Raw genomic sequence first — 10,192 nt, forward strand, 5'->3', positions numbered from 1 at the left:
TCCCCTGGTCCATGGAAAAATTGTCTTCATGCAATCAATTCCTGGTGCTAAAAATGCTGAGGACTGCTGACATACAGGATGTGGACTTTGGCTGGGTGATTTTGAGGGGCATCTATGCAAGACTGCTTCCCTCATAGCTCAGCTGGTAAAGAATCCGCCTGCAATGCAGGAGAACCCTGTTCAATTCCTGGGTTGGGAAGATCCGCTGGAGAAGGGATAGGCTACCCATTCCATTCTTGGACTTCCCTTGTGGCTCAGCTGGTAAAGAATCCACCTGCAATATGGGGGACCTGGGTTTGATCCCTGGATTAGGAAGATCCCCTGGAGAAGGGAAAGGCTACCCAAACCAGTATTCTGGCCTGGAGAATTCCATGGGCCATGTAGTCCATGGGGTCGCCAAGAGTTGGACTTGACTGAGTGCCTTTCACTTTCACACGCAAGACTGGCTCACTTTGATTGGGTGTTGTTAGGAAGTGGGGGCATTTCTATGACTGGCCATCTCAGTGAGTCGTCCCTGTAGGGAGGGCAGACTAGAGTGAGGATACAGATGTGATTAGAAAGAAGCAGCGGTGACTAGTATTAGCACCAGGAGAGGTTTGGTACATTGTGAGGGGCACAGGGCTACTTCTTTGGTCTGTGCTTAGAGTGATGTCATGGTCTTGTTTTCTCTGTGTCACACACTCAGATGTCCTTGTCTGATGCTGATCTTCTGTGAGATGACTTATGTCCAACAAGAGAATAACACAGCCATGTGGTGAGTTCCAGCCCAGCTAGAGGATCAGAATGTACATCCTAATGTATGAGATGAAGGTGATCTGTCCAGTGTTTCCAAATGTAAGGGATTTTTCAGTTCAGTTCAGTTGTCGTTCAGTCGTGCCTGACTCTTTGCAACCCCATGAATTGCAGCACGCCAGGCCTCCCTGTCCATCACCCAATCCCCTATAATTTTTGAAAACATTATTTACCAGCACACAAGAGAATTGAAAAGATACTTAAGAATGTACAAAAATAAATAATTCATGTTCTTCCCCTCATTCCCCATTCACTCACATCCTCTCCTCAGAAATGATTGCAGTTAGAAATTTCTCACTCTTTCTTCCCAGAAAAATCTATCTGTTCATTAATGAATATTGTTATATCAGTAAAAGAGTTCAGGCCATAGCTTGGGTGAAATTATTGCAAATTTACATATCTGATAAAGGACTTGTTTTAAAATGCACAGAGAACTCTTAATCACAACAAACAATAACCAGTAACCTTTTAAAAATAAAGTCTGAACAGATACCTCTTCAGAAAGACATAACAATGGAAATGCATATGAAAAGATGCTAAACATCTTATGTTTTAGGAAATGTAAATTTAAAAATGACAGTAATGTATCATCACACCTATTAGAATATCTAGAATCTAAGAACAGGTGATGCCAAGTGCTGACCAGGATGTGGTGCTGCAGAAACCCTTGCTCACTGGGGCACTAGAAACGAGTCAGCAGTTTCTTATGAAGCTACTCAGAGACTCTCCATCCCTCTGTTCATCAATCTAGTACTTGCTCAACTCATTTGAAAACTTATTTTTGCACAACCCCCTGAAAAACTTGTTGATAGAAGAGCACCCCTTAAGTGTGGGCTGTGTATGGTGACTTCCTTCTAAAGACCACAGTGTGGAAAGTGGGGAAGTAAAAATAGAAGTTCATAAGGAGAAACCTGGGAAATGCTACCTTAAGTAGGTGATGAGGTGAACTGATTAGTGATATTTGAGTGGACAGTGTATACCCTTGGTGAACTGGAGAATGTCACTCATCTCTGTGGTCCTCTTCCCCAAAACCCTTTGCCCCAGTCAAATCAAAAGATGTTCTACTGTGTCTCTGAGCAGTACTACCCAAAACATCAAAGTCATCAAAAACAAGAGAAGTCTGTGTGACTGTCACAGCCAGAGAAGCCTGAAGGAGACACGATTCCCAGACTTAAGGGATGTGTCTTTGATGGGATCCTGGATCAGGTTAAAGGAAAACTAATGAAGTTCAAATAAATTCTGGAGTTCAGTAACACTGTGTCAATATTGGTCATTAGCTGTGACAAATGTATGATGGTGGTATAAGATGTTCCCATAGAGACACTTGAGTGTGGGATATACAGTAACTCTCTACTAACTTCGCTACTTTTTTGTAAATTGCAAACTATACTAAAATTAAAACATATTTTAATATCAACCAGAAACAAACAGGGAGTGAAGAATCAATTACTGACTCTGAGATTTCCAGGGTCTTTCATCAGTGAGCTGCAGAGAGGAGACAGAGAGAGAAAAGACGGAAAGCTGAGATACAGGGAGGGCTCCAGAAACCCTGAGCCTGACCCCAGAGCTGCTCAGAAAGCACCTTTACCCCCTCACTGGACCAGGGCAGCCATCTCTGTCTGACTCAGACCACAGTGCATCCTCTGCCTTCCCTGTACAGATCTGGAGAGGAAAAGTGGTCGTGCCCCCGTGTGGACACAGGGCTGATGACTGGACACCTGAGCTCCTCTTTGACCTCCTTACCAGAGACCTGCCCAGGCTCTCCTTGGGCTCCCAGCAGTGGGTCAGTGCTGTGCACACAAGCTGGTGTCCATCCAGTGTCAAGTTCAAAGTGTGAGTTGTTATCCACAATACACGCTGACATGGATGTTTCTCTCTCCACTAAACAACCAAAGACTTTGGCCTCAGAGAGGATCAGATATCAAGGCTGTAAAACCTGGTTCCCAGGTCCAGGGTGGAGCTCACAAACATACAGGGAGATCTAGCTATCAAGGGATGAGACCTTGAACCCCAAGTTCTTATCACTTCTTCCAGCCACTGACAAGGTTATAGACTCTTCCGCCAGGGAATGAACTCTGGAACCTCTATCCCTGGGATGGGGTGTAAGAATTGGGGGGTGAGGAAGAGGAGGAGGGGAGGGGGGAAAGAGGAACAGGAGGAGACCCCCCCTAGAAATATGGGGAGGCTCCTGGAGAAGGAGGAAACAGTGACATTATGGGATGGAGGCCACAGGAGTGGAGGGGAGGAACCAGAGAGGAGAGGTGTGAGGGAGGGTCCTTATTGGACACGTGTGCAGGGAGGTGGCAGTGTGTGGGGAGAGACACAGGGGCTTCTCGCCTGAGCACTGGTAGAGGCTCTATTTTCCACCTGGATGATAATCACAGTGTCAACTCCATATTTTGCTGGGAAATTGTACTTATGTTTTTGGTATTTTTCTGTAATTACAGATATGACATGACTCAAATACATGTGGAAGAAGGGAAAAAAGAGAGAACAGAGGGGGTTAAAGAAAGTCCTCTCTTCCAGAGAAATACCCCCACCCCAGTCCCCACTCTACACCCCACACACATGATGCTCAGGGAGGGGGAGGGACAGGGAGACTTAAGGAAGGCAGAGCCCATCCTCAGCCCACAGTCAGGGGCTACTTAGACATCCTCTTTTTATGAGCTGAGACGGCAGGGAGCACTGTGCCAAATACACTGGCCCAAGAGCCTGGGGAAAAGACCTGTCTGCTGCTGGCCATGAAGGTGCTTCCTGGAGATCAAAGGACAGGATGTGAACTGGAGCCTGGAGGCCACAAGGGTGACAAGGAGATCAGTCATGAGTCTGGGCCGTGGGTCCCCCTAACATTTTCCTGAGACATGAAAAAGGCATTCCTCCTCCCCAGACCTACACCACCATACCAAGGACACCAAGGGTGGACCCCCCTGTCCAAGCATCACCCTCTCCACCCTATGAAGCCTTCAGGGTGCCTTCTTCTCCTCCCAGGCCTAAGAGCCCAGGACCCTAGCCTCCTGTCTCTTCATCCCCTTCATGGACCTGACAGAGAAAGACCTGCTGTCTGGATCCCTCAGGCCTGATCCCTCCACCTCCAAACCATCGAATTAAAAAGTTCTGAGCTCCTGTACCCAAATCTAAATTCTGGCCCCGAGGATGACCCAAGGTTTGGGGTCACGGGTCCCAGAGAGGAGGCTTCCCAGGGCCCCACAGGCTACAGCTGACCCAGGCCTCCAGCTGCACAGATTAAGCTGGTTCTGGACTAAACCCCCACCCCTCATCCCCCCCACCCCCCCACCCCTCATCCCCCCCCCCCCCCCCCCCCTCATCCCCCCCACCCCCCCACCCCCCCACCCCTCATCCCCCCCACCCCCCCAAAAAATAGAACAAATCGCTGCAGGCTTTTCCTAGCCCAAGTAAACGTAGAGTCTGGGCCGCGTGCGGCGAATTTATCTTGCTTGGAGGTCCTGCGCCGCAGCAAGCAGCCCCCTGCTCCTCCCCCTGCAGAATTTCCCTCTCCCAGATCTTGGTCAGACCCAGGGACCCTAACAGCAGCGGAGTGCTTGAGTTCCTAAAGTCCCTACCGTCCGAACCTGAGGAAAGCAGTCGGGGCTGGTCGATAGAGACCCTGAAGCCAGGATTGGACACTGATTGGCTTCTAGAAACCGAATACTCAATGGGAGTGAATACTAGGATCTCGTCATGAGTATCCAGGCAGAAAGGCCCGACACAGTTTGAGAGGGGAGATAAGAGACCCTAAAACCAGGAACGCTGGTGACGTTGATTGGCTTCTAGAAACCGGATACGCAATGGGAGTGAGAACTGTTATCTCGTCATGAGTATCCAGGCAGAAAGACCCGACACAGTTTGAGCGGCGAGAAAGTGAAACCCCAGGGAGGTGGGGAATCCCACGAGGTTTGACTCCCTCGCCCAGACCCTGAGAGCCTTATCCGGGGACCTGGGACTTTGCCCTGACCTCTCACCTACTGCCTGGAGGACCCTGTAAGTCAGAAGTTTACAAACTTTCGGTTTCCGAATCAATGTATTCGACTTGGGACCTCAAAGATAGTATCACTTATGTGTGTTGTATCTGTGAACATTGGCCATATTAGAAATTGAAACAACAGAAATCGATTGATTCAATTGTAATATTATTAACCCATTACATTAAAATAAATAATTTTATGAAAAATCTATTTTCAAAATGAAATAGTATAGTGAGAAGTGAGACTTCTAGATTTTACATTCTTTCAAAAGTTTACATTCTTTTCTTGTATGCTTCGTTAGAAGACTGAAGTATTTGGATATCTGCTTCTGTATTTAATTTTTTTTTATTAAAGTAAATTAAAAAAATCCAGCCTCACACAAGTATAGGTAAGGCAAGTATTTTGAATAACATTTTCAGATAATTATACCTACTCATCTTTGATATAACACTAAAACTACACAAGTGTTAGGTTTCATGTGAAACTTGAAACTATAACTGAATATTTCCAGATCTGTTGCATAAGAGTCCATAGGTCTGTTTTGTACATTGAATGAATATTATATCAATGCATTTTTTTTTACAGTAATGCATTGCTTTACCAAGTTTTATAGATTTTAGAGTGTTGACGTTTAAGATTAGCAAACAATCACATTTGTTAATGTCACCACAGCTTACACTAGAAAAGTTTGTCAGTACTGGGAAGCTGTCAAGATTAATTTTCTAATGAGAACTTGCATTTTATCATTGGCAATAATACTGTAAGTTGATTTCCTGGAAGGGAGAAACTCATGTTCATTATGCCAAATAACGAAATCTAAAAAATCATGTTTTCCTGTTATTCATTCTTAAAATGAAATAGTCTTCCATAAAAAAAGAAGCTAAGTCAGCTCAGAAAAATTATTTTCCTTGGGACATAGTACTTTAAAATGGAACAGAAGTATTTTATGTGTACTTCCCATTTCATCCTATCAGAGAGTCTAAAATGTGGACTCAAGAATGATGACTGTAGAAACAATAATTTTTAATACTACGACCCGGATATTTTTCAGTGAAACTTGCTTTATTATTCTGCAATTAAATTGTGGTGAAGAATTCATAAGTGCTATTGCTGTTTGTTGAAATAGGCTCATTTCTGCTAAGTTTTACCTCAGTGTAAATGTCAACACAGTGAAAAAGGTAGGGGCTTCCCTGGTGGAACAGTGGTCATGAAATGGCCCTCCAATGCAGGGGACAAGGGTTTGATCCCTGCGGGGGAACCGAGAGCCCATGTGTCAAAGGACAACTAAGCCTTCAAGTTGCAACTGCTGAGCCTAAAGGCCATGCTCTGCAACTAGAGAAATCCCTCATGCCTCAGTGAAGACCCAGTGCAGCCAAAATAAGAAATACATATTTAAAAGAAAAAGGTTAATACATTTTTGGTAATGTCATGAAAATAGTTTTAACCTCATGGATCCCATAGTAGGGTCTCAGAGACTTCAAGGGTTCCACAGACCACAGTTTGAGAAGTACTGTTCTGAGTAAAGCAGGGAGACTGCAAGCTAGCATCCACCTCTCTGTCTCTTCACTTCTAGACTCCCTCTTCCTGAGCTGGACTCTGTGCTTCCCAACCTTTATGTATTAGGGCTCTGCCTCTTGGTTCTTCTAAAAGTGAAGTTGCCCCTAGAAATTTGATGCCAGAGTGTCTCCACCTAGGAAGGAGTTGGGAGACAGGTGTTTCCCCTGTGGAATGGGAATAGTCTGCGCCTGAAGGCACAAGAGAGAAATTTATTCCTGACCCATTTTGGATTTGTTGGTACCAGCTTAATATTTATCCATATCCCAGAAATAAATCTGATGTAATCTGTATGAGAAATAGTATTGGCCATTTGGTTTTGAATGGGCCTAATGTACCTTACTTGAGGCCCACTAATATCATCAATAATAGTGCTACTCAGAGTTCTGGGTCTGCACTTTTCACGTGGTAGGTGCTAGCTCTATGTGGCTACTGAGCACTTGAAATGTGGCTAACATCACTGAGCAGTTGAATTTTTATTTAATTAAATTTAAATTTAAATAGCCATATGTGGCTAGTAGCTACTGTATTTGACAGAGCATATCTAAGTGGTTTAGTTTTCATTCTCCCAAGATACTGTATGACTCATAGATTGAAGTACATTGAAATTATCTTCATACATTTGGTTATGTGGGTCTTAGACATTACTGTAAAATACAGCAGGCCCAAGAAAATTTAATCTGCCTCCAGTGCAGGAGACCCAGGTTTGATCCCTAGATCCCCAGGAGAAGGGAATGGCTATCCATCCACTCCAGTAATCTTGCCTGGAAAATTCCATGGACAGAGGAGTCTGGTGGGCTATAGTCCATGGGTTGCAAAGAGTCAGACCCACTTTCACTTTCTTTAACATTATTAATCTAAACATAATTTATCACCTCAAGGTCATTAGTTTTCAAAAACACTCATCTTTGGAGCTATTTCTTATCTATATTACATTGAGACTCTTCATGTCATTTCTGTTTATCTGGTAAACATAAGCAAGCACTTATATCTTCACTTAGCCACAAGAAAGTATTTATTGAATATCCCATTATAAAATACCCTGTTGGTCCTACATAATTATAAAAATACAAAACAGAAGATAAAAACTTTAGAATCCCCACCACCTTTGAATTCTTTACCTATTATTCCTCCCCATAGTGTGTGTAAAGTGATACTTGCCCCCAGTTTCAGTTTTTGTTTCCTTTTACCCTTGGACCCCACTCTCCTCATTATCTCTATCTAAATGAAAATATACATAAAATTCTCACAGTTGTTGAATGAAGAATTTTCTAAGCATGACTCAAAGACTTAAGAAAAAAACACAAAGAAGAAATAAAACTTTTCTATGGCAACCACAAACTCACAAGCATGCAAACACGTGTCCATAATCAAATTTAAAGACACCTAAAAAATCTGAGTACATCATGAGAAATGCTGGGCTGGAGGAAGTACAAGCTGGAATAAAGATTGCCAGGAGAAAAATAACCTCAGATATGCAGATGACACCACCCTTATGGCAGAAAGTGAAGAGGAACTAAAAAGCCTCTTGATGAAAGTGAAAGAGAAGAGTGAAAAAGTTGGCTTAAAGCTCAACATTCAGAAAATGAAGATCATGGCACCGGTCCCATCACTTCATGGGAAATAGATGGGGAAACAGTGTCAGACTTTATTTTGGGGGGCTCCAAAACCACTGCAGATGGTGACTGCAGCCATGAAATTAAAAGACGCTTACTCCTTGGAAGGAAAGTTATGACCAACCTAGATAGCATATTGAAAAGCAGAGACATTACTTTGCCAACAAAGGTCCGTCTAGTCAAGGCTATGGTTTTTCCAGTGCTCAGGTATGGATGTGAGAGTTGGACTGTGAAGAAAGATGAGCACTGAAGAATTGATGCTTTGGAACTGTGGTGTTGGAGAAGACTCTTGAGAGTCCCTTGGACTGCAAGGACATCTAACCAGTCCATTCTAAAGGAGATCAGTCCTGAGTGTTCATTGGAAGGACTGATGCTGAAGCTGAAACTCCAATACTTTGGCCACCTCATGTGAAGAGTAGACTCATCTGAAAAGACCCTGATGCTGGGAGGGATTGGGGGCAGGAGGAGAACGGGATGACAGAGGATGAGATGGCTGGATGGCATCACTGACTTGATGGACATGAGTTTGGGTGGACTCTGGGAGTTGGTGATGGACAGGGAGGCCTGGCATGCTGCGATTCATGGGGTTGCAAAGAGTCGGAAACGACTGAGCAACTGAACTGAACTGAAAACATCTGATAGACAAAATATTAGCATGTGTAGATATTTTTCACCTAAAGACCACCAGGAACACATCTAGTTGAACACATTGTGTTTTCTACTTGATACAGCAAAGGAGAATGTATACTGTGGGGAACCACAGTGCATCTTAGAGTGAGGGGATAAGAAAGAATGTGTTATTGTGGGATATGGGCTTTGGTTGGAGAAAAGAGGGATTTACTTCAAACTGAGTATTGCCAGGAAGCATAGTCAATTACATGATTGGGTGTCCAATCAATCACATCTATAAGGAGGGCAGACTAGAGCAAGGATAAAGGAGCATTTGCAACCATCAGTCCTGTTACCCAGGATAGGGAGATGTTCAGTACTTTCTGAATTGCACAGTGCCCTGTTTCTCTGTGCTTAAATGAAATTATGTATAGTCTTGTCTTACTTTGTTTCATTTTATTATGATTTCAGTGTATCCTTATTTGATGTTTCTATTTTATAAATGATTTATTCCAAAGAGAACAACATGACCTAGCTGTGAGCACCGGGCCAGCTTCAAGTAACTCAGGTCTAGCTGTGAGTGTCACACCTGTTCCCTGGGGTCAGGAGGCTGATTTTTCTTCCTTAAATTCAATATTTTAAAATTGCTACATTGAGATTGGAAAATAAAGACTATAGAAAACAATTTGGCGGAGAAGGCAATGGCACCCACTCCAGTACTCTTGCCTGGAAAATCCCATGAATGGAGGAGCCTGGCGGGCTGCCGTCTATAGGGTCGCACAGAGTCGGACACGACTGAAGCGACTTAGCAGCAGCAGAAAACAATTTGGAAAAGAAGAAATGTAAATACCAAATAAATTATTAATAAATGGGAAAAATGGGAATGTGAAAGGGAAAATGGAAAGAAAAATTAAAATCTGTCAGCTTGGCAAAGATGAAAGGAAAATAAAGGCTAGACCTTTAATAGGTCATCTTGGGAAAGTCAAGGTGTAGGGCAGGGAAAACAGATTAGGATTGGCTGGTATGAACAAGTATCACCAGGCTTTGGGTTATAGTAGTGGTCTTTGGTTGTCTGGTACCTGGCCCTGGGATCATTAAGGCAGAGGAATATTGCCTCTTAGGGTACAAAGGCCAGAAGGAGGAGGGAGACGGGGTGGGGGGTAGGGAGGGTGGGCGCGGTGGGGGTCTGGGTTGGTTAGTTTGCACATCAGAGGCTTGCTTCTGTCTGGGCTGTAGTCTGGGAAAGTTGTCTCTCCTCAGTGAGAAAGATTTTGTCTTTGTTTTTTAATTATTAATTTTTATCTTTGCACTGAGTCTTTGTCTCTGCGCATGGCCTTTCTTGCTTGCAGAGAGCAGGGTCGGGGCCGGGGGGGTGTGGCCCCTTTCTAGCTGCAGCGCACAGGCTTCTCACTGCACGGCCTCCCATGTTGCAGAGCACAGAGTCTGGGCCCAGGGGCTTCAGTAGTTACAGCACATGGGATCAGTTGGTCTGAGGTACTTGGAATCTTCCCCAACCAGGGTTGAATCTATGTCCCTGGGTTGAACCTGAATACAAGGGGATTCTTATCCACTGTACCACCAGAGAAGTCCTTCAGCAAAACATTTTTTTTTTAATCTTCAGAAATATTTAATGACGTG

General features: G+C 44.0%; 1 protein-coding gene and 1 pseudogene across 1 annotated transcript in view; both read left to right on the plus strand.

The window, feature by feature from the left end:
* The first annotated feature begins 4,721 nt into the window (after positions 1-4,721).
* TRIM26 (tripartite motif containing 26) overlaps positions 4,722-10,192 on the plus strand; it is a 58,763-nt gene continuing 53,292 nt past the window's right edge. The window contains exon 1 of the mRNA XM_060403337.1: positions 4,722-4,791. The gene's annotated coding sequence lies outside the window, so the exon portion shown is untranslated. The remainder of the gene's footprint in view (positions 4,792-10,192) is intronic.
* LOC114109649 (brain acid soluble protein 1-like) overlaps positions 4,722-10,192 on the plus strand; it is a 32,193-nt pseudogene continuing 26,722 nt past the window's right edge.

This window comes from Ovis aries, chromosome 20 (genome assembly GCF_016772045.2).
Source record: "Ovis aries strain OAR_USU_Benz2616 breed Rambouillet chromosome 20, ARS-UI_Ramb_v3.0, whole genome shotgun sequence".
NCBI lineage: Eukaryota > Metazoa > Chordata > Mammalia > Artiodactyla > Bovidae > Ovis > Ovis aries.